Raw genomic sequence first — 26,363 nt, forward strand, 5'->3', positions numbered from 1 at the left:
GGTTTCACAAGTGACAAGGAAGAGTGGATGAGATCAGTGTGGAAGGGCATTGTAACCCCCCGTCAAGTGGTACAGGGGCAGGGCTGGGGTGCTCGGATTCATTAGATAATTTCTCACCCCTTCATGCCATTCGACCTGGGTCAATACATTCTTGGCTCACTTGATAAAAAGTGGACAACTGCCTTGGGTGACTCACAGGCCAGATGACACTCACCCAATGACCCAGAGGTCCCATTTCAATTACAGAGGCAAATGAAAAGTTTCTCACTGGCAAAGAATGAAGTGTTTCCCGGGGGGGAAAAAACCTGATAGCACAAGGTCTTCTCTCCTGCACTGAGAATACTATGATCTCCATGACTTTCCTGCAAGAATAGATTCTTCTTTGAAAACCATAATAAAACGAGGGTCTCTATTTTTAGTTGGGACACAGGTCAGTAATGAGAGGAAATGAGGCCTTCAGAGCTTTGATTCTTCGGAGCAAGGTAGAACAATCCCCATGTTACCAGTGGCACTCGACTCTTTCATGCAGACCTGTACGATAAGCTCATGGAGTGTGTTTGGGGGGTTGTTTTGAATGCCTACTATGTGTCAGCCATTTCACTTACAATATCGTCTTTAATCATTATGATAAACCTGGAGTAAATATTGTGCTATGATTACCCCTTTTAACAGATAACAAAAATCTAGAACTCAATGAGGTTAAATAACTTGACCCAAATCACTCAACTGATAAGCAACACTGCTGGACTTCATGTTTGGGTCTAGTGGCTCTGAATGCATGGTGAATTATAATTGGCCTTCTTGGAGTAGAGTCTCCAGCATCTTGGGGTAGAGATACCTCCTCTTCCTCCCTTTGTGCCCTCCTAAACAAAACTGGGCAGATTACACACATCCCTCACGCTTCTGATCCAAGTCTAATCTCAGAGAGCCCACTTCCCTTGCACAGACATTTATTGATCAAAGCGCACAATGACGTCAATTAACTTACTATAGAAAGAATTTGGGTAAAGCCTCTGCTATCCTGAGGTAATGTGCTTTATACTCATTTGTAGTGCTGCCCAACATCTACATAATGTCTCAAACTCACCCAGGGTTCTCCATACCTGTTTGTTGAATGATTAAATGAGGGAATGACTGCTGAGTGCTATTCAGGTAGCAATTCCACACTTCTGTCTTGACCATAAGTGATCTATTTAATTGATTTTAGTGACTCCATAGTAGCTGTTATATTACCTCACGGCAAAATTACTCATTTTCTTGTTTCTAAGACCTGGTAATTTATATGCTGAACATGGAATAATCTATTATATCAAACACCCAGTTCTGTTTGAAAAAAAAAAAAATAGCTTGCTGCTGAGCATAACAGCCCTGGATACACAAAATAAGTACAGGTGACTTATGAGTTTACACAAAAGAGCCTTCTGTTCTGGATGCAGCTGTTTCGGAGAAATACAACTAAGAGTATATAAGGAAGCTGGGTAGGTAAATATTAGTAGAGGTCTTGAAAAAGCAGCTATGATCACTGGATCCTTAGGATGTATTTGTTAGGTAAGGATGCCCTAATAATGCTTAATATTGATACAGCATTTACAATCAGCAGACAGGCAATAAGAGGGCTCTTTTTTTGAAGATGAACAAGTGAGAACATGATAGATCCAGCTCACAGCCTCAGAAAAGACAGCAAGGCACCCAACTTCAAGGGACAAAGACCCAGCCAGGAAAGGCTTTGGGCTGCCTGTATGTTTGCTTAGAAACAGCACAGCCAAAGGAAAAGGGAAAACTTGATCTCCAAGCCTAGAGTTCCTGACCTTTCTACCTAAACCCTACAGTGGGTAAGAAGAATACTGGAGAGAGGAAAAGAAAAGGGAGATGGGTACTGACAAAGGGCACCCCACACTCTCCCACCCACTTCCCTGAATTTCTCAGGCCTGATGGAGCCACTGGAATGACAACCTTGTCTGCGAATTCCCAGTAGTGGTTATTTAAGAGATCTGTGGCTGTTTTCAGAGCCTGTCTCTTCTTCATCTTTCCTCCTTGACTCAGACACTGTAAGTCTGGGCTCAACTTAGGAGCAGTAGTCACCATCCCCTCACCACGGTCAAGCAGAAAAGCCCTCAGCTTCGGAGTCAGGCCACCTGGTTTGAAGCCAGACATTGTAATTCACAAACCTGCAATATTAGGCAAGTGACTCAAACCTGCAGAGGGTCCGTTTTCTTGTCTTAAAAAATGGGCAGGATATTGTCTACCTCACAGGGTTACGGTCGGGACTAAATGATATGAGATAGACTAAGGATCAAACCAAACGCCTGGTATTGGAGAACATGCTCTAGAAATCATAGTTCCCTTACCTCTTGTTCAGACTCTGTCCCTCAAAGCTGCTCCATCATCTAACTCAAAACAGCTGGGAAACACCTGATGAAGTTTTACTTTATTCTATATGCCCTTGAAATGAATCTTCTGTCCCCTGCACTCCTCTTCTCACCATTAAAACCTCTTCTTTTCATCTCTCGGGAAATCTGGAAACCACAGGATGGTCCAGACTCTTGGAAAGCACAGGCACTGATCTGGTTAACAACAACCCAGAGTGATCTTTCAAGTAAGTTAACATCCTAGTTTGCCCAGAAGTCTCCCAAGCCTAGCATTGAAAGTCCCATGTCCCAGGAAATACCTTATCCCAGGCAAACCAGGGCAGTTGGTCACTCTGGCTATCTTCAAAGACAATCATAAAGCCTCTCATTTTCCATATTTATGAATAAGAAAAGTGACTTAAATAAGACTTAGTCACAAATCAGCACGAGACACAGGAGTCCCATGCTTCTGTGGCTGAGTGTCCTCGTCAGGTAACAACAGGTCATTTGGGAGTGGTCCCACATGAGACCTCCAGTGCTGCTCTTCCAGCCATTTTACAGGCTGGACCTGACAATAGGAGAAATTCCCAAAGCATCTCAAATGCACACCTGGAAGTAAGGTTGTTACAGGACTAATTTACTGACATTGCTGGCCCAGGCAGAGTAAACTTCCCAAGCCAGCAATGGGGTTCTCTACCCTTTCAACACAAAAGAACTAAAGCCTAGACATTCAAGTATTGTGGGAATCCCAATTCCACCACATTTAGTTGCTTGTAAGCCCTGGAGAAGCTGCTAATTCCTCTACTCCTGGACTTCCTGAAATAATAATACATATATTACAGAGCTGTTGCAAAGAAGTAATAAAATAACCTATGTGAAATGCCTGACACAACTTTTATTCCAGTATTATGGGAGATCAGATTACTTGAAGACCCTCCCAATATGAAACACCTAGAAAATGCTAAATACATTGTAATGAACATTCTTTTAAAAGCAATATCTGGGTTTATAAGAAAGTGAGGGAAATTCCCAGAGACTTCAAACAAAGGAAGATGAAAACTAAAGGAGAAATCCTGAGCTGGTACTGAAGCTGCCCAGGGGAGGGCTGCCAGATCTTGTAATGCAAGGACTTGGGTGTAAATGTCCACATGGGGACAGGAGGTTAAGCCTTGAGTCCAGGAGGCAAGCATGTGAAATATATGTCCCCCCACCCACCATGAAGCCAGAAGCCTTGAGGTACTGCTACCTTAGTTCTAAGATGAAATAAATATAATCCATTGCTGTTAACTCAAACATCTATCAAATACAGAATAGGGCCATCACTCCCACAAAGTTCCTTTATTTTCCCATCTAATCAAAATCTATCTCTTCCCCCAAAAAATCAACCACTATTCTGACTTTTGCTGTTATAGATTGGTTTTTATCTGTTAGAGATCTGCACATAAGTGGAATACTACATTTTTACATAAGTCTTCTTTACCCTAGCATAGTGATTTTTAGACTCATTCACAGTGTTGTATATCTTAGTAGTTTTTTCTTATTTTTTTTTATTATTGAGTGATTTTTTTATTATATGAATACCCCAGTTTGTTTATCCATCCTCCTATTGATGGACATCTGTCCTCTTTCCATTTCAGGGATGTTATGAATAAAGCTGCTATGAACATTCTTGAAACAAGTATTTTTGTGAACATATTTCTGTTTCTTTTAGTAAAAAAAAAAAAAGGGTAGAACTTCTGGGTCACAGAGTAAGTGCACATTTATAAGAGACTGGCCCCTTTCTCCAAGCTTATTGTACAATTTTATATTCCCAACAAAAGATAAGAGTTCAGTTGTTACACCTCTTTGCCAATATTCACTATCATCATTTTTTCTTATTAATTGTAGCCATTCTGGTGGAAGTACAAGTGGTATGTCATTGTAATTTTAATTTTAATTTCTCTGATGACTGATAACATCAAATACTTTTTCACAGACTTACTGGCCAGTTGGGTATCTTCTTTTATGAAGTGTCTATTCAAATATTTTGCTAACACCATACTTTTACATAGCAACACAATAAAAAAGAAAAACATAATTATATTTTATCAGTCAGGGTCCACTCAGGAGATCAAAACCATACAAGTAGTTTAAACATGAAAAATTTATTATAATGAATTATTAAGCAATAAAACGTTGTTAACCACCAAAATGGTCAAAGCAAACTCAAAGATGTAGAGAGGTAGCATCTGCAGAAAGAAATTATTACCCTTTGGCCTTGAGAGAAAAGTAAACAAGAAAGAAAATTAAAATCTCAGAGACAGAGTCATGCAAAGCTGAAATTCAGACTTCTGTTGAAAAGGCATGATTGCCATAGAAACATGGTGCTGGCTGATGTGGTGGCAAAGTAACTGGCCACCGCTGAGCCACAAGTGCTGATAGCCACTTCTATAATGTGGTAACAAAAAAAACATAGTGGAGGGTATCACAAATGAACAAGGACTCCTACACCCAATGTGTTCACTGTTGAATTGTAAAACAGGACACCAGTTCCTTCCTTTTTCAGCCTTCCTGTGTCTCTCTTGTGCCCTCTATTAGCAGAAACTAACACTGAGTCATTTGGCAAGGAAGAACTGTAGTCTACAGAGCTCAGGTCCAGCATCACAAAGTATGGCAAAGAATGGTGGCTTCAGGCTGAGTGGAAATAAATTAATAACAAACACTAATATCTTAAAAGTGCTGAAAAAATATATAACTGTGAACCTAGAATTCTATACCCAGTTAACCTAGCATTCAAGAGTGATTAAAAATGGTTTTCGTTATGTTTTATATAATATATATAAGAGAAAATTTGATGTATATGAGTAAATTCAAATTTTTTCAGGCATCCAAACTGAAATATTACCAAACACAAGAACTACTAAAGTTCTTTCCTTCAAGAAGGGAAAAATTGAATCTAGAAAGAAAAAATAAAATGCAAATAAATAAATAAATAAAAGGTAAACAAAGGAATTAGTAAACCTATGGGTCAGTAAATGGTAACCAAAGAAATTGGTAAACTTATAGGTAAATGTAAATAATAAATGACAGTATGTGTTAATAATGATTAAAAATAATGACTATTTTGGAATATACAAGTAAAAGGGAATTAAAATATGGGACAATCATAGGGAGATGGGAAGAAATCATCAGAGTTAAACTGTTTTAAGGTCCTTGCATTTTTGAAAGATGGGTAGAGATCACAATCTTCCCACTTAACAATACAGAAAAAAATATGATTGGTACTCCCTAGAATTGAACAACACAACTCTAGGTGACACTTTTTAAGTCAAGTGTACATGCTATAATGTTAAGTTTACCTCTAAAGAACAGAAATAAACTATACAACATTAGAATCACTAGAATAAAGAGAATGAAGAAAGCTTGATCAACTTAGAATAAAACAGGAATGGAGAAGAAAAACAAAACAATTTTAAATCACAATAAGTGGAAAACCAAATTTTGAAGAGACATAAATCTAAATTTGTCAATAATTCCAACAAATATCAATGATCTAAAATTCCAGAGAAAAAGATAGAGATTTTCTTATTGCCTTTTAAAAAATCAGTCTAAACAAAAGACACAGCTAAAATATAAGAGCATAGAAATACTAAAAGTAAAAGAATGGAAAAAAGACACTCTAGGTAAATACCAACTAATAGAAAGCTAGTGTCACCATATTGATATGAAATAGGAGTCAATTACATTTATTCTAAGAATTACTGAAGATAAAGAGGGAGCACTTTATAATGATAAAAAGAACAATTCATTAGGAAAATAAGACAATTACAAATTCCTATGTACATAATAATATACCTTTGAAATATATAACACAAAAATTAATGTACTTTCAAAGAGAAATTGACAAACAACACCATGGTGAGAGACGATAATTTACTCCTTTCAAAGAGTAAATCAAGTAGGCAGAAAAAGCAATAATGATAGAAAGGATTCAACAACACAATTAACAAACTTTAAAGATATATAAGAACTTTTCAGGCAATTTTATAAACTATATTCTTTTTAGATACATAAAACACTAATCAAACTTGATTATATGTTAGGCTGCACAGCAAACTTCAACAAATACAAAAAATTGATATTATACAGACCAAATACTCTGAACATTACACATCTAAGTTATGTTAATTACAAATGTTTTTGAAGATTTTAAAAGCATAATTCTAAATAAAGTATATAACATATCCCCGACAGAGCATAAAAGCTTTAACAATGCTAGTTTTCATCCAACTCATTGACACCACTAAGTCTAGTTCCTCATTTTACTAATAGCTAAGCTAACATTTTGTAGATACTGCCTAAGGTCAGATATGAAATCAGTGGCTCCAGAACAGAGAGAAAGAACTTTGCCTCTGAGGATATTGAATGTACAACCTTGATTCCATGGGGCTGTACCACAACAACTGACCTACAGGAATAGGAAAATAATTTAACCTGAAAAGTGTGGACTATGGTATTCTTCCTGGGGCAGATACATCCAGGCAGAAAGTTTCCCTCCCACTCTTCCAAGGGACAGAGTAACTTTCCCAAGGCTGAACTGAGCTATGGGCTCCCAAAATACTTGAGAAAAAAGAGGCTGCTCACTGGGACTGGGGTGTGTTAACTAATGAGTGAGGGAGCCCTAAAACAAAAATGCTTCCATGTTTGTCCACAGCTGTCTACAGACAAGAGGGCATTGATCCCAGAAAAGAGAAGAGAGCAGACATCTCATGCATATCATGAACTCAGGGCAGTGATGGTAAAGGACCCCAACTCTCTGCATCCTAATCTGTACATACCAAGCGTCCCCCTGCTCTGAGCACCTGACACACCATGAGAGCATCCCCGTATAAATAAAATTTTATTTTATTCCTTTAAATAAAATAGAATTCTCCTTTAATAAAATATCTGTTTGAACTGGTAAGTATAAATTCAGTCCTCTAGAGCATACATTCTTAATAGGGGTAATATGGTTCCAAGGGAGACAAAAATAAAAACAAATAGGACAATAGTTTATGGCTTTCCAAAGGACCACAGCACATAAATAGGTTTAGCACATCTGTGGTATAAAATTTGGGGAGGCAATAATGAGGGTGAAAGTTGAGAAACAGTACTCTAGAGTCTAATACCCCCAAGTAGACAGGTACATTGGGGGTATTATATGCTAGAGCACTATTTCTCTACTCTAAAGAGCCTACTCTAAAGTAATCCCACACCTAGGCATTGGATAGATTAATTAACTAATTTCTCCTTCAATACCAGCTTTGAAATGTCAAGAAAAAGCATTAATCAATTGATAAAGGTCCACAGAGCCCAATTCTCAATTTTCCCATCAACCCCTCAATAATATTTATTTAGTACTTTCTATATCTGTGCTGTAAAATATGGTGGCAACTTGGAAGGATGGGATAATATCTGCCTCTGGGATGAAAAGCATATTTGCCTGCTGCTTGCTATAAAAAGATGAGTTCCCCAAGCTCAGTGTTCCCCACTGTGACACAAACCCACCACATATGCAGCCTCCATCTGGGCCCTCCACATCACCCTTCTGAGACTTGTTTGGGATGGGGAGTATTAGTTTTCTATCACAGAATTACAAATTATCACAAAATTGGCAACTGAAAATAATGGTATGGTTCTGTGGTTCACAAGCAGAGTTCTGTGCTCAGGGTCTCAAAAGGTGAAATTAAAGTATCACTAGGCTGTGTTCTCACCTAGAGGCTCTGAGGAAAAATCCACTTTCAAGCTCACTTGGGTTGTTGGTAGAATTTAATTCCACTTAATTGTATAACTGAGGTTCCCATTTTCCTTGCTCACTGCCAGTATTATCAGCTCATAGAGACCACTTGCATTCCTTGCCACATGGTCCCCTTCATGTCCAAGCCAACAATGGAGAATTTCTTACTGTAAAATCTCTGCCACACTTTTAATCTAACTTCTCTGTCTATGACCTCTAGATCCATATTTAAAGGGACTGCATAATTAGGTCAGGCCCACCTGCTTAATCTTCCTACTGTAAGGTCAGGTGACTTGAGATTTTAATTATTATCTTTAAAATCTTGTCACAGTGGTGTTTAATGAATAACTGGGAGAAGATATGTATATACCAGGGGCAGGGAGTCACTGGGGCCATTTAGAATTCTGCCTTTTACAGGGGAACTAATCTAAACATGTTGACATTCATGCTGCTTGCTGTATAATGAGTAATAACGTCCTCTATCTCTGACCCAAGCATAGCATCTCTTCTGCCAGTATCCATGAAACAGTGTAAGTAGCTTATAAGAAGAGTCAAAGTCAAATTTCAGACTTGCCATAAAATACATTTTGGATTTTAAAGACTTAGTATGAAAAAAAGGCTTAGCATATAAGCCATCTTATTAATAATTTTTATATTGCTCACATGTTGAAATGATATTTTGGAATATTGGATTAATGAAATGCATTATTAAAACTAATTTTACTTGATTATGTTTATTTTTAATGTAGTTACTAAAGAAAATTAATATTATATATGGAAGAGTCTTGCTTTATATTTCTATCAGACAGTGCTGGTCTATCTGCCCTAGGGCAGAGGTTATAGTCCAGCAGCACAAGAGCCCACCCTGTCCTACAGATGTTTTGTTTGATCAGCACAGTGCCCACATTTTGTCATCATTTAAATGCCTCAAGGCGGGGGATGTATGTTATAGTATGCTACAGGCCCCACCATTCCCCATTGTTATCACTTGGCTCATTTACACATTTATTCTAACTGACTTCTGCAAGCATTTAAATTCTGTGGCCTTTGCAGTCACATTTATACTTTTATAAGGCCTGTAAAAAGACACTAACACAGAGTGCCACCAAAGAACAGCATTCAATCAAAATGGCTCAGAAGGGCTATACAAACTATGGTTCTAGACCAAGATCTGCTCTGACTGAATGGGAGACCTTGAGCAAGTCAGTTCACATTTGTGGGCTCTGTTGTCTCAGTGGCAAAGCGAAGGGTGAAGCTGGAAGGCTTCCAACTTCCCTCTGGAATCTAATCTGATGGTGGTGCTGACTGAATCAAGCCAAGAGAGCTGCCCAGAGGAATCTGAGTTGAAGAGACTCACTTCCCTGTCCTTTGTACATTATTTCTCTTGCCGTAAGTGGCCAGAGAGGAAGGGAAAGAGAGTCAAGGAGAAGACCCAAATGGGTAGTTTGTCAAAGAAGCAAGTCAAAACATTTGGCTGCACTGTTGCTTTGTGCTCTCTCTGGATGTAGATTATTCCAGTTTGGGCCCTTACCCTGGATGCAGACAATCAGGAGCTGGTAGCATCCCGAGATACCCACATCTGCTCTTCACTCCCTTCCCCTCCTGACAATGGCATTTTGAAGAATCCAGAGGCAGATGCCACAAGCTGGTACCGAGTGAGCACAAGCAGGGGTTTGTGGCTGGCAAGTTCTCACTCTCTCTACCTATGACATCTTTTCCGTAACCTGGATTTCTTTAATTAAAAAACATCTGCCAACTCCTGTTATCTGCAAAGATGTGCCATAGCAACACTCTTTGCAAGCCCCTTACGTAGCCGATGCTAACAGGTGGAAGAAAAGCCTCTGTAAAGGCTCCCAAGTTTGAAGAAGGAAAGGGAAGGAAAGGAAGCTCTCCAAAGCGCGCACACATGTGTGTCTGTGTGCACGTATGCATAACACAGGAGGATGCAGACACGCAAATCTCTCTTGCAATTCTTTCTTAAAAGTTCTCTTTCAGAGAGGGTCAGAGGAATTTGGAAACATGAGCAGCGTACATCTCACACACATCTCACAGATTATGACAGGCACCTTGTGACCAAGCAAACACACACAGAAAAGGATTCGTTGCATTTAGCCTTACTTGATAGGACTTATGTCGCATCTTGACCAGAGTGAGTCTGGGAAGAGGCAGCCAGATCTCCACTTCCTTCGTCCTCTGCTCCATGAGTGACTACTTCTTTTTTTTTTTTTTTTGAGACAGAGTCTCACTGAGGTCACTCTCAGTAGAGTGCTGTAGTGTCACAGCTCACAGCAACCTCAGACTCCTGGGCTTAAGTGATTCTCTTGCCTCAGCCTCCCAAGTAGCTGGAACTACAGGAGCCTGCCGCAACACCCAGCTAATGAGTGATTACTTTGAAAGGAAGATCCTCAACGATCATCTTAAGGAGGAGAAACAATACTGTCATGCCCAAGGCAGGAATACAAATGGAGACCACATATTCCATGTCTAGTATGTAACAAGCTAACATGTTATGATATTATTAAAATGCTAAATAAAATGTTTTGTATCTTAAAAATACAATTTCAGATCAACCTGGAAGGCCAGCCTCACACTCCTGGACAGCGCCTGTGGCTCAGTGAGTAGGCACCAGCCTCATATACCGAGGGTGGTAGGTTTGAACCCAGCCCCGGCCAAACTGCAACAAAAAAATAGCTGGGCACTGTGGCGGGCGCCAGTAGTCCCAGCTACTCAAGAGGCTGAGGCAAGAGAATCGCCTAAGCTCATGAACTGGAGGTTGCTGTGAGCCGTGATGCTCAGACTCCTTAAAGTTCCTCATGGGAGCTGCATGGAGTTACAGAGGCAGCCAACCTCTGGAAGCCACCTCACCTCCTTCTCCCTTTCCACGGCGGCTGTGTCCTGCTGCACAAGCTTCACACACATGTAGCTGCTCCAGCCCACACAGCAAGGCTGCAATATGCCCTCTACAAACAGCTGCCCCCTGGCAAGCCTGCAGGCCTCACACAGGCACAAGAGCATTGTTTACTGTCCTCTGGCAACCTCACCCAGGAAAGAGGCCAGGCCAGCTCTGGAAAATCAAAAGAGTTCCAGGTTTCTGAGCCTAGAGCAGGACCTAGAAAGTGACGAGAGAAAGGTCAGAGTGGGCACATGTCTTCAATCCCACGGAGTCCTTGCCTTCCTTAGAGGAGCACAATCAGGAGAGGGTTGAAGCAGACCCCTGAGTGTGCAGGCCCAGGGCAGGGACTTCCCTAGTCTGGGTCTTACGGCAACGTTGATCTCATCCTATCACTTCTACGCTCAGGAATGCACCTTGCTTCCACTGTTCAGGCTTAGGAAGAGTGTCCCAATTCTGGGAGAAGGAAAAAGCTCTCATGCATTCCCATCCTACCTAGATTAAACATGAACTCCATTGCTGACCCCCTGAATCTAAAATGGAGGGTATTAAAAGCAATAATGAAGGACATCATCTGTCTGGGGGTCAGGCTCCCGACCTGACAGCCCCCAGAGAGCAAAGACCTTTGTGTTTGGAGATGGCCTGTTCAGGACACCCCCCTACTGTGGCTCGAGATGGACAATGAAATTTAATCAATACCCTTTCAAATAGTATTTATTAATTTTTCTAATCACAAATGTATAGAACATAGATTTATTTTTACAATGATAATGTTTGGCCTGTGAGTAGTCCTTAGGACAAATCTGCAGCCAGATCCTCCAGGACAGTCCAGTCATTGTCAGACAAGGCTAACTGCTTAAAAATTAGCTTATATTAATATTTGCCTTCCTTTAAGTATCACCCTCTGATACAATCTTCTGTTCCCCGGAAAAGATGCCTAGACAAGCTTGCTTCTCTGCATAAATCTCAATAGCCTTTGTTCCCCAGGTTCTATGTGCTACCTCATAAGAGACCGAGACTATGCTTGTTACACACTGGAAACTTAAATACTTCCTTACTATCGTGGTCACTATTTTCTCTTTGCTTTTCATTTAGAGGTTTAAAATGTACAAATTAATACAGATACACGTTTTTGTTTTTGTTTTTTTCTCCGGCTTTTTTCATCTCACCCTCCTTCTCCTTCCTACTCATCCCCATGCACTTCTGGGCAGGGCAAGCAAATAGGAAATCCACAAATGCTCTTTTCTTTAAAAGCCCAACTCAAATCTGGCTAAGGATACACAGCCCTACTATGAAACCAATTGAAAGCTATAACCCATTTATAGCCCAAGAAGAAAGGGAAAGGGAAGAGGGAGAGGAGGGGGAAGGATGGGTGGAGGGAGAGTAATTGATGGGACCACACCTACGGTGCATCTTACAAGGGTACATGCGAAATTTACTAGGGGTAGAATATAAATGTCTTAACACAATAAGAAAATGCCGTCAAGGCTATGTTAACCAGTGTGATGAAAATATTTCAAATTGTATATAAAACCAGCACATTGTACCCCACGATTGCATTAATGTACACAGCTATGATTTAATAAAAAGAGAAAAAAGTGAAAACATACAATAAACTCTGAATTACTTATTGGACCTTTCAGTTACAAGTTGTCAAATATTCTACTTCTCTTACCCTAGCATCTTAAATAATGTCACCGACAATGACTTCACGTAGTTCCAGGTAATGGCTCTGACTTTGGAAGGAGATTAAGTTCTGAACAGATGGAAGACATGGAGTCTCGCACCCAATTCCAGCCACAGTGGTGAAGAAATCCCATAACCAGCCTTCCCGAGCATTCTTAGATAATGAGATGAAAGAGAGGGACCCAAGGAAAGGGCTAGAAATGGAAAAAGACATTCAGCAGAACCAGGTTGTGGTAAAGTAGAAAGAAACTGTTGATTTTACTTGAAGAGAGGTAAGTGAAGTGAGTTTATGTAAGAGCCAAAATAGTATCTCCTTAGATTTCTAAATACACTTAGGAGTAAGCACACTTCACCATACCCAGGACAGCACTACCACTGTTGAAAGAGAAGAAAGCTTTGTGCTTCCGCCTAATGCAAAGAAATTAATTATTCTTAGCACAGAAGAATATCCTCTTGGGAGGCGCCTATGGCTCAAAGGAGTAGGGCGTCGGCCCTATATACCGGAGGTGGTGGGTTCAAACCCAGCCCTGGCCAAAAACTACAAAAGAAAAAAAAAAGAATATCCTCTTACCTTATCCATTGTCAGGAAGATATAACTAAGATAAAGAAGAAGTACTCTTACTACTCTTAGTCAATAATCAACCAATTATTGGTAAACATTAATAAGAAATAGAGATAATGAGATGGGCAAACAATCCCCAGAGTTTCACTGAGTTTCCAAAGTGCATTAAATGGCACAGATACATTGTCAACAGCCAGGCAGCTCCGCAGAATCACCTCAATTCTGTATTGCTGTCTCACGTGCTGCCTTATTGGCGCTGTTTACTGCAAGGGCCTTGCTGCCAGGGAAGAGAGTGGGCATGAGAGGACCAACCCCCCAGTTAGTCTTGACACTTCAAAGACACTTTCAAGTTATGACATTGTCAAATATTTTTCCTTTTAGGGCTGTGCCTGTGGCTCAAAGGAGTAGGGTGCCGGCCCTTATGCCAGAGGTGGTGGGTTCAAACCCAGCCCCGGCCAAAAACCACACACACAAAAAAAGTATATATATACTGTATATATAAAAAAGTATATATATGTGTGTATATATATATATATATATATATATACTATTGTAGCAGCCTTTGGGGGACTCTCTGGGTAAAATATCCTTAAAACAAGTTGAACACCTGATTTTATGAGAGCTTCCTTTCATAAACAGGTGTTCTTGTGAATGGATAAAATACCACTTCCTACTCCCAAAGCTGGCCACGCAGGACCCACTTAACCTTGCTTATAAGTAGGTTACTTCTACACTTTACATTTTTTTTTTAAACTCTATCCTTTTAGTATACTTGCTGAGATTATCCCATAAAATTGGGAGGGGGGTATTTCAAAAGTCAACAGTAGAAATTCTGCATCAGAAAATCTTATTAAATCTTATTATGTTTTGATGGAATGCCTCATGGACCATTTGGATATAAAAAGATAAGCCTAGAGTATGTCCAGGAAGAGACCAGAGCATAGGAAGGACCAAATGAATATCTCTGTATTCGGACATAAGAGAAATTTTCTTTTTTGTACCTACAATGAGAAGGGGGGTTAGACAAGAGGTTCAGAGACTGAAGACCATTCAGGAGATGTGAGGAAGTAGGAGAAGAAGCCAATGAAAAACGTGCAAAATACAACAAAGAGGGAGAGGAAAAAGTGGCCATTGAGAATTCCAAGTGCTGGGTATGACTGAGAAACTTTAACTTGTGGTGATGTCTTGTACTGCATTCTAAATTGTCACGCCGTATCATACTGCAATCTGTCTCCTATGCCAAACCTTAGGGAACCAGTGCTGCTTGAAGGTAGGAGGGAGGGAAGGAAGGATGTTGGAAATGAAAGGAATTAAAAGAAAAAGAAGTCGACGTGTCATGTTTGCATCTGCTTTACTCCACGTTAGAGATCAAATATCACTGGACACTTAGAAAATCCTAAGTAGAAGTGACCAAGAAAAATACAAGCTCCTCTACTTTGAATTTTCAGAAGCACTGACAAGACTATGGAGTGTCACATGGAGATTGAGACTTCGAGTCAGTTTAAAAACATATATTAAAAACAACCCACAGCCTGGGAGGAAATATTTGCAAAAGACAGCTGATAAAGAATACAGTTACCCAAAATATATAAAGAACTTTTCAAACTCAAATTTAAGAAAACAAACAAGTTGATTAAAAAATGAACAGACACTTCCCCCAAAAAGATATACATATGGCAAATAAGCTGTGAAAATTTGATAAATGTTATATGCCATTAGAACACTGCAAATTAAAAGAGAGATATCACTCTTCATCTATTAAAATAGCCAAAATTCAAAACGCTGACAAGACCAAATGCTGGCAAGGATAGGAAGCAACGGGAACTATATTTCACTGCCAATGGAGTGCAAACTGTTACAAATACTTTACAAGATAGTTTAAGAGTTTTGTTTTGTTTTTAATATAACTAAACGTACTCTTACCACATGATCCAGCAATCATACTACTTGGAATTTACCCTAAGGAGTTGAAAACTTAAGTCCACACAAAAACCTGCACCCCAAGGTTTGGATTGGAATCTTTATTCATAATGGTCAACATATGGAGGCAACCAAGATGTCCTTCAGTAGGTGAACAGGTAAATAAACTACGGTACATCTAGACGGTGGAATATTATTCAGCACTAAAAAGAAATGAGCTATCAAGTTGAGGACAAGGATTTCAATCTGAAAAGGTTACGTACTGTATGGTTCCAACTATATGACATTCTGGAAAAGGCAAAACTATGTAGACCGTGAAAAGATCGGTTGTTGCTAGGGATTCGTGAGAGGGATGAAAAAGCGGAGCACAGAGGATTTGGGGCAATGAAATTACTCTGTATGGTACTATAATACTAGATACATGTCATTGTGCATTTGTTCAAACCCGTAGAATGTACACCACCAAGAGTGAACCCCAATGTAAACTATAGACTTTGGTGACAATAAAGCATGAACACAGATTCATCAGTCGTAACAGATGTGCCACCCAGGTGCTGGGTGCTGATAGTGAGGGAGGCTGTGCCAATGTGCCTGTGCCTCCTGCTCAGTTTTGCTATGAACCTAAAACTGCTCTAAAAAGTTAAATACACACACACACACACACCCCTACACACATATATATATGAAGGGAGACTTCAGAAGTGTAGGACACAGGAACTCCCAGATGGCTGACATCCGGGTTAAGGTACCAACATTCATGGCGAGAAGAGAGAAACAACTGTCAGTGGTCCACATTCCTGAAGAGTTAGACTTCACTCTGTTCACCAGCGTGGGGCACACCTGTACTTCCAAGTGCACCCCCCTCCCTCCTGCAGCTTGACTGACCATGTGACCTGTTCTGGCCAATGAAATGTGAATGGAATTGCCTATGTCACTTCCTTGCTAAAGTATCACATTGTCAGTGCCTGAGTCTCTGGGATTCTTCACTGCCGCAGCCATTGCACAAGCGCATGGCGAGATGGAGATGCTAAGGGGTCAAAGCAATCTGGCATGTTGGGCGACAAACCAGAAGGGCAACTGTGGAACTAGCAACACCTACAGAGGGCTTTGCATGGAGAAAAAATAAAACATGTCTGCTTCTTAAACCCCTGAGGTTCAGGGTTGTTTGCAGCCAGAGCCTAGTCTGGCCCATCCTGACTATTGCCCCAAGCTACAACTTCCAGTTCAAGTCCATCAGGGCCTAACTGGTGTAGCTACGTAGCGTTCTCTTACCTAATAGGAAAACCAGGGAAAATGGGATGCTGAAACTATGGTGGGGAAAACCTTAATAATTTTCAGGTACACTTTTGAGAGGTTTGTCTGCAATCTAAGCACTACTCAGGTCAGGTACAGTGTCCATTTTGCTTCTTCCAGTTTCCTGGAGAATGTACTTTTAGGGGAGAGCAGAGATGGTTGCCATCCATCATTTGGAAAGTCATGAGATTCACAGAGATAGATGCGTAAGCAAAGGACACGCGTATTAACAAATCTAGCTGTCCAAAAGTCAGGGCTAATGTTAACCAAGATGAGCATTACTGCGATTCCATCAAGATGTCCTGTTATTTATTTAACTTTTCCATTTTCATTTTTTATTTGGGTAAGATAATTGCTTGTGATAAGCCTCGGGTGTGGAGACCTGGTGCATACAGAGCGGGGAGCGAAGCTTCAGGCTGTTGTCTCAGGATGCACTGGGGAAAGAAATCGATGGATTAACATATTGAAATGATCTCAATTAATGTCCTTTCATAGTTTTCTTCAAAAACGAAGGACTTCTCCAAAGTGAATGGCTGACTTCTTACCAACATGAAAAAGAAAATGTATTAGGAAGATAACATGTTTACCTGCCTGAGGAAAGAAGAGCTCTTCTAAGTGGATTTCTTAAGAAACAAAAATACACACAATGTTTCTCCAGCTAAGTCTGATATGGCAATGTTCCTCATGTATCTCACTTGATAACATCTACACCTGTCCTCCCATTGCTTATTGCCAAGACCCTAAAATGGACAACATGAGAGCTTTGGTGTCAAAAGTTCTAAAATGGAACTTCAACAAATGAGGCCTATTTGGTTAAATGACAACGTTGCACGCAATCACGATTATTTCAGTGGAACGATCACCATGACCTCCGAGCTCGGCTCTTGTGTGCCAGCTGTACACTCTTCACCCCGATTCCCCTTTGTCTCTCTCCTCGTTGCCCTCTCTACTCTGGCCTGAATGCCCCAAAAGCTTAAGCAGAAGCAAACCTGGGTATGGTGCTGCTTCTGTGTAGTGGATGGCTTGGGGCGTATTCAAGGATTTTGTCTAATAACAGTGAGAACAGCCACTGGTGCTGGGCTGCGCTAACAAGTCCCAGAAGTGGTATTGCTACCTTCCTTTTTTCAGATGAGAAACCTGAGATTTGGAGTGTAAGTACTGGCCCAGGGTCACACTTCTATTGCTGCTGCTAAAACTAACAAAGAGGGTGGAGAGGGTCTATTTGTAACAGCATTGTCGCTTCCCTAAAATCTCCTGCCTACTGAGAAAAAAATCAAAAACAAAATGCCTTCCCTTTTCCTTTCCTGCTTTGTTGAATGGAAAGGTATACGAGAACATTTTTATTTGCTCCTTTGTTATGCTCCTTCTGATGATAGTTATTGACCTCAGCAAGGGCCATGCCCCAAAAGAGAAAATACAGAATTAAACAATATCAAAAGGATTTTGGCTCTTCAGTCCTCTGTTTAATCAATACAAGCAATTGCTCACAAGCCTGCTAACACCTTTGTTCTGCAAGAACCTGTTTGTGGTTAATCCAGTCTAGACTGAGGGTCCTCACCACCTCAGGCTCCCTTGGCCCTGTCATTCACTAGAAAGAAAATATGAGTGGTCTCAACAGAAAAATCAAACCAGCCATAATGTTCCCTTGAGACAAACCCTATTTCAAAGCAAGACTCTAACTCTTTTGGATTCTATGAAGACCGAGAAAGGTGAGGAAGATGCAGAAGAAAAGTCTGAAGCTAGCAGAGGTGGGTCTTGAAGTTTAAGGAAAGAAGCTGTCTCCATAACATAAAAGTGTGAGGGGAAACACCAAGCAAGTGCTGACGTAGAAGCTGCAACAAGTTATCCAGAAGATCATTGATGAAGGTAGCTACACTGAACAACAGATTTTTCATGTAGAGAAAATGGCCTTCTATTGGAAGAAGAGGCCATCTAAGCCTTTCCTAGCTAGAGAAGAGAAGTCAACACCTGGCTTCAAAGCTTCCAGGGACAACCTGACTTTCTTGTTAGAGGCTAATGCAACTACCAACTTTAAGTTGAAGCTAATGCTCACCGACCATATCCTAGAGCCCTTAAGAATTATGCTAAATCTACTCTGCCTATGCTCTATCAGTGGTACAACAAAGCCTGGATGATAGCACATCTGTTTACAGCGTGGTTTATTTTCAGCTCCTTTGCTGAGACCCACAGCTCATAGGGAAAAGATTTCTTTCAAAATATTACTGCTCTTTGGCAATGTGCCTGGTCATCCAAGAGCTCTGATGGAGATATGCAAGGAGATAAATATTACTTTCATGTGTGCTAATACAATATCCATTTCATAACCCGTGAATCAAAGAGTCATTCCAACATTCAAGTCTTACTATTGAGAAATATACATATAACAATACAGCTGCCATAGATTGTGATTCCTCTGATGAATATGGGCAAAGTAAATTGAAACTTTTCTGGAAAGGAGTCACCATTCTAGATGCCATTGAGAAGATTCTTGGAAGGAGGTCAAAATATCAACATTAATAGAAGTTTAGAAGACACTCCAACCTTCATGGATTACTTTGAAAGGTTCAAGATTTCAGTGGTGGAAGTAACTGTAGATGTGGTAGAAATAGCAAAAGAACTAGAATTAGAAGTGGATCCTGAAGATGGGACTGAATTGTTAAATCTCATGATAAAACTCCTCATCTGAGGAGTTGCTTATTTTGGATGAGCAAGAAAGTGGTTTCTTGAGATGGAAACTACACAAGATGAAGATGTTGTGAACACTGTTGAAATGACAACAAAGAATTTAGGATAGTACATAAACTGAGTTGATAAAGATGTAGTAGGCTTTGAGAGGATTGACTTCAATCTTGAAAGAAGTTCTACTGTCATGCTACAGAGAAATCTTTCATAAAGGGAAGAGTTAATTGGTGTGACAAACTTCATTATCATCTTAGGTTAAGAATTTCCATGGCCACCCAACCTTCAGCAACTATTATCCTCATCAGTCAGCAGCCATCACCATTGAGGTAAAGCCCTCCTCCATCAAAAAGGTTACAGTGCACTGAAGTCTCAGATGACCATTAGTAATTTTTAGCTCTAAAATTTATTTATGTATTTTTTGAGCTGGAGCCTCACGCTGTCGCCCTGGGTAGAGTGCCATGGCATCACAGCTCCCAGCAACCTCCAACTCCTGGGTTTAAGCAATTCTCTTGCCTCAGGCTCCCAAGTAGCTGGGACTATAGGCGCCCACCACAACACCTGGCTAGTTTTTGGTTGTATTTGTCATTGTTGTTTGGCAGGCCCAGGCTGGATTCGAACCTGCCAGCTCTGGTGTATGTGGCTGGTGCCCTAGCCGCTTGAGCTACAGATGCCGAGCCACAAAATTATTTTTTAATAAAGTACATACATCTTTCTACAGTCAATGCTTTTACACACTTAAAAGGCTACGGTATAATGTAAACATAACTTTTATATGCACTAGAAAACCAAAAAAATTGTGTGACTCATTTTATTGCAGCATTTGCTTTGTTGTGGTGGTCTGGAACTGAACCTGCACTATCTTTGGGGTATGCCTGCATTTTCTTACCGGGTAAGCTGAGATTCAGATCTCTTCATCATTTTGTCCAATGGGACTTATTGATCCAATGGATCCAATCCAGTGGACCCACTCCCATATGATGGTAGCTCTGCTCTGCTTCACACTGTCCTCCCTCACTAGACATGGCTGGGCATGTTATACAAGAACAATACTTCATTTGTGCTTTACTATGTCTGATAACACTTGCTCCAAATAGCACCAGTGCAATTTTTCCTGATGTGCCTCTGCCTCCCATTTCACTCTGTGGGACACCACAGGCAAAATTGAGAGCCTAGACTGGAGCAAGCACCCTAGAAAGAACCCCCAAATCCTATTTGCTCTCCAACTGGAATGGCCTGTGAAAAAGAAACTGCTGGGCTTTGGGTCAGGCAAATGAAGTGCCGTAACAAGACCAACCAGGGAGAGGGATGTTAATTCCTCTAATTGATGGGGAGCTCCTATCATTTCAGAATATGCTTATTTTCCTGCAAGGAAACCAGGCCAATTTATTCAACTGATTACAATGTCACTGTGCATTTGTGAAATGGAAGTTTTCTCCAGTCTGAAAGGTGGTCAATAGCCAGGAAGCTGGATGAATATCAAGGGTTCAGATGAGAGTTCCAAAGCTGACAGTTTCCCCAAGGAGAGAGCAAAGAGAAACAGGCCTGCCTTCACGCAGGCTGCATGCTGGAAGCATCATCAATAACCCAACACTGCAGGGCACACAGTGTCCTGGATGCAAATGAGCTAAAGGCTATGTCTTTTGGTCACATCAATTTCCAAAGTCACTTCGTATGTAAAATGGTGATAATGATATCTTCCCTGTCTCCATCACAGACTTGTGGTGTGGACAAAATAGCAAGAGAACACTCTCTATTATAGTTTCCGTAGTGTAGTGGTTATCACGTTCACCTCACACTGTCTATTATAGATCCCTGTTTATTTCCTGCATGGCCCTTCTCATAGTATAGTAGTATTTTGTTTTTTCATTGCTGCCTTGTTCAATGTCTATATCCCCCCGTGGAATACATGCTCATCAAAAGCAGGAACAGTGCCTGACACATGGAACAAACTCTTACTTGATGAGCACCGTCCTCTTCCCACCATCCCTCCTCAAGACAAGCTCATTCGTACCTACATACTCTGCCCAAGCTTATCCTAGGTTCCACAGACATCTTCCCCTCATCTTTATAGCAGCCTAAACCCTATTCTTCCTAAGAGGGCCACGTCAAGTCCTATTGCTTCTGTCAAATTATTTTCTCTCTCTTTCTTAAAAACTTTCCTCTTTCTGGGCAGTTCTTCACTACCATACACACCACCCATGGCCACAGCCACAGCCATACGCTCACCCACATGCTCACTTGGCATGGGCGGAGTCATCTGATAGGTTTTTTTGTTATTGTTGCTCTATCTTCCTCAAGCCAATAGAGTGTTTAGCCTGACTCTGATTCTGAGAGTAAGAAATAGATTTTTCATACAAAGAACAAGAGAGTCTGTTCTACAATAGAAGAGTCATAATCAATAACCCTAAACATCCACAGTTGAAGGAGGAAAGGAAAAAGTTTAGAGACCACTGCTCTAGGAACCACCACAGCCCAGTATTGTTACACAGAATTTGGGCCTACAGGGAATGGGGGTGTGTGAGTGCAAACTGGCTTTTTGTTTGGTGGTAGATACTTACTTCTTGGAACTTGCTGGGCCCAGGATTTATTATGCAAGCTGGCCAAGGGTTTGATCTTTTCTTCCTACTTGATTATCTCACCAAATGGATGCTTATTAGCCCACCAAACCTAGGAACCATGGGGTTCCCAAAGGAATGAATTCATTCCTGCTAAGGACCTAGGAGGAAGTTGATCTTCCCAGTCAGTGGCCAGATGTCCTGAAGAAAAAGACTCCCAGGAGTTAAAATATCCCCTCCCCCAACCCTGTGGCCATCCTCTCCTCCTCCTAGGCTTCCCTGCTTCGGATGGGTCTATCCCAAACAGGAGACTCAGTCCCCTCCTATATGAGGAGGCCCCAAACTTCTCATTCTCCATTTCTAAAGTCTCCTAACAAAGAAGGAAACCAACAAGTTACCAAGTTACCAAGTATATGGAAGCTGATGCATATTCTGCAAAGCAACTAGGACTTCATTTGAACATCTGAAGAGGCAGAATTATCTTGAGAATTTGAACATCTCGCACAGGCAGAATTATCTTAAGCATGAAAGCTGTGGGAAGTTCCCAGAAGTAAATATCTACCACCAAACAAAAAGCCAGACACCCCCATTCCCTGCAGGCCCAAATTCTGTATAACAATACGGGGCTGTGGTGGTTCCTAGAGCAGTGGTCTCCAAACTTTTTGACACCAGGGATGGTTTCATGGAAGCCAATGACAATTTTTCCATGGAGCAGGGCTTGGGGGTGTGCAGAGGGAAGTATGAGACAGGAGGGAAAGCTCAGGTGGACGTGGGAGTGATGGGGAGCTGCTGTGAATGCAGATGAAGCTTTGCTCCCTTGCCTGCTGCTCACCTCCTGCTGTGCAGCCTAGTTCCTAACAGGCCCTGGATGGGTAGGAGTGTCCAGCCCAGGGGTTGGAGACCACAGTTATGGAGTATTAAGAGGGAAGTGGCTGATTTGGGGCTTTATCTCAGAGCCTTGATTGACAAAGGAAGGACTATTTTTTTGTTTGTATATATTTGTATTAATTTGTAGTTAAATCATAACTATATACATTTAAGGGGTACAATGTGATGATCTGATATACAATGTGGAATGCTTAAATCTAATTGATTAACATAGCCATCACCTCACTTACTTATTTTTTGTGGTAAGACATTTAAAATTTACTCTTATTTTGAAATATACCCTTGCAATATGCGTATTAGATAAGATCCACCAAATGTCCTCCCTCCTCCCATCAATCACCCACCCCCTTCCCCCTCCCCTTGCCCTCCTCACCCCTCCCCAATGCTAGACTATGTTTGTGTTTTATCATTCATATGAGTGTGTATGTTTAAATATCGGTTTCATATTAGTATTGAATACACTAGATATTTATTTTTCCATTCTTGAGATAGAATGTGTTCCACCTCCATCCAGGTAAACATAAAAGATGTAAGGTCTCCATCTTTCGTATGGCTGAATAGTATTCCATGGTATACATATACCACAATTTGTTAATCCACTCATGGGTTGATGGGCATTTGGGTTGCTTCCACAACTTGGCAATTATGAATTGGGCTGCAATAAACATGCTGGTGCACATGTCTTTGTGGTAAAATGATTTTTGTTCTTCTGGGTAGATACCTAGTAATAGAATTGTGGGATCAAATGGAATGTCAACTTTTGGTTCTTTGAGGATTCTCCATACTTCTTTCCATAAAGGTTGTATGCAAGGGCCTCTGTGTCAAGCAACAGGCAATGTCACATTGAGTCTTCATAGCACACTTATGACTTACATGTTATTATCCTAGTTTTGTCTGCAAGAAAATAAACAAAGGCTCAGAGAATTGGCCCAAGTCACATAGTTAGGATGTAGACAGTAAAGTTGCAGCCAGAGTTCCAATCCCCAAGTCTAACTACCTTCCAGTTATGCAAACCAACCTCCCTGGGGAAAAGAGGGGACAGAGATGGCATATGTCAAAGAGGAAAGGAGATGGTAGATAGCAAATTACTCACCACAGAGGCTCTCCTATGTTTTCAACCAGCTCTTACACAACACTACCATCCTGGGCCCATGGTCCAGACTGACATTCTGACAGTACACCTATTAACAAGGTAGGATGAGACTGCCCCACACATCCCATCTTAATGTCCTCACAGTATTTTTACTCATTAATCTAGTCAGTTTTTGCTGAAAGTTCACTATCCCCCAGCATCGTCCTAGGCACTGGAGACCACACAACACAAACCTACGAAGGCCCCCACCCTCATCCAGCTGATATTCACTATCATTATTTGAAACTGCTTTGCTCCTTTATTTGCTGATTATCTGCCCCCACCCCCATCTCCACCTGCCCAATATACATGTTCCTTATCAAAAGAGACACTATCTTTGCCACCGCCATCACTCCAGTGCCTCGAATGACACTGAGTCCCCAGAAGGCATTATTTAACACAGCCTTTAAGTTGTTCTTTGTTAGGCTTTTTTCCTTTAAGGTATCCCCCACTCCCCTTCGGTTCATTTACCCAGTTTTATAAACTTATAGTACAGACTTCAAGGATGGAAACATTTTGTACGATTTTTGATAACCCTGAACTTGATAGGAATGTTTTGAGCTATCTAACCAGATTCTTTGACTTCATCTTACATATGCCTCTAGATACCTCCTAAAGCACAGAGATTACAAAAAAAAAAAAAAATGTTCATAGTATTTGACGAGGGACATACTCTTGGTTGCCTTCTCGGCGTCTATTTCCCCTTCTCTTCCAGACTAACGGAACTTCAGCTTTGTTCTTGTTTAGCTGGACCCCCAGCAACCAGGAGCCTCGGGTGACCCTGCCCCCAACTCCCGGAAAAGATGGGATTGGCCAAAGGGCATGCCCATTCCACAGTGATTGGTTCAGGAATGAGCATGCAACCCAATCTTAGCCAATGACACGGAGGACAATTCCTCACATCTAAAAGAGAACCACCGGAAGACATGGTCTCTCTGGTTTCCCTGGGCGTTGGTATGAGTGGCTGCCTATGGTCCTTTGGTGACTAGGCCAGGATGAAGCCAGCTCTGAGAGTGGCTGAGCAGAAAGATGGAAATTACTTGACTCCCCAGAGACATTGCTGAAGCATCAATCAAAAATCCTGAAACCTGTGAGCCCTGTGGATTAGCTGTTTTATTAAGAGAAAAGGTCCTGTGGAGGTAAGGATCAGAGGGAGGTGCTCTGCAAAGATGCTGCCCTGATGACAAGCCACAGAGGAAATTGGACTGAGGGGTTCTCAGGGCCCCAACAGAGTGTGATAAATGCATGTCTCTTGATTTAGATAGATAAGGTGGAGAATCCTTGGGGAGTGGTTATGCTTTGTTCTTTCCAAGAATAAAAGCTGTATTACTCTGCTTTCCATTTTCCTCTGGCTGCTAGGAAGCACAACGCCAAACTTGTTGCTGCATTATAACTGTGTCAAACCATGTGATTGGCAATATTTGTTTCCTCTTCTTTGTCTCAATCAGGAATTTTCTATTTGTATTATATTTCACTAATCTTATGGTATATGGGTACTTTAAATTCTTCCTGAAAGAGATGAGGTATAGATAAATGAACAACACCATAGCCTTGGGACCAAAGTTTGAAGAGGAATTAATAATATGAATCTCCATCTGGAGTGTGATGGCCTAAGCTGATTGGCTTTCTCAAAGCAAAATACACAGATCCCCATGGTGTCAAGGCAGTAGACAGTTTTCAGGGTCAGTAGGGTGTTGGTACCACTTAGAACTCCACTCAGTGCCAACATGGTGTGTCCTCAGTGTGAACTTAATCATAGGATTAACCATGATTGGGAGAGGAGGGGTGGTGGCGATGCTAAGCGCATAGGAAAGAAGGGTGTTGTCAGCAGACCCTGAGTCAGGGTGGCAGCAAAGACTTTATGAATGAAGTGAGACTTCAGGTGAGCCTTTTCTCTCCTGAAGTATGGCCTTCCTAAGAACAGTGAGTAGTATTTATTTTTGATTCCTCAACTCTTAGCACAGTGCTCAGCATACCCTAAATTAATTGTTTTCCTTTTAACATTATTTTTTATTTTCCCCTCAAATTTGGGGACATAGAACTGTGAACACCGGGAAGCATAATGGTTTCCATTTCCATGGGAGGAAAGAACTGCGGGCTGGTCATCAGGAGAATTGAGTTGTGGGTCCCACTGCTAAAGAGCTGTGTGATTTGTACACGGGCAGAAGAGCAGCAGTTGAAGGATGTAGGTTAAGTCAGACTATTTGGATTGAACGCTGGATCCTCTTCTACCTCTGTGTTTGTATAGCTTTTTAACCTCTCTCTGCCTATTTTCTCCTCTAAAAAGGAGAGTAAACACCTAGGGGATGTTAAAAAATTAAATTAGTTACTATATAGGAAGTGTTTAGAGTACTCCCTAGCATATACTAAACATTCATGTTAGCTTTCATTATCCTTAATAAGTTACTATGTTTTCTAGGGCTTAAATCTTGTATCTTTTAAAAGTCAGGTTTGAAATGAATAAGAGATGTCAGATACAAAGTGCTCATCATTATTTTCTCATTCTCTGACCATGACAGACATCAGTAATTGATCACAGCACTCTCTCCCACTGAGTGAAGTCATAGCCTTAAATTCTTTTTTTTTTTTATTGTTGGGGATTCATTGAGGGTACAATAAGCCAGGTTACACTGATTGCAATTGTTAGGTAAA

Source organism: Nycticebus coucang, chromosome 10 (genome assembly GCF_027406575.1).
Source record: "Nycticebus coucang isolate mNycCou1 chromosome 10, mNycCou1.pri, whole genome shotgun sequence".
In the NCBI taxonomy this organism is placed as follows: Eukaryota; Metazoa; Chordata; class Mammalia; order Primates; family Lorisidae; genus Nycticebus; species Nycticebus coucang.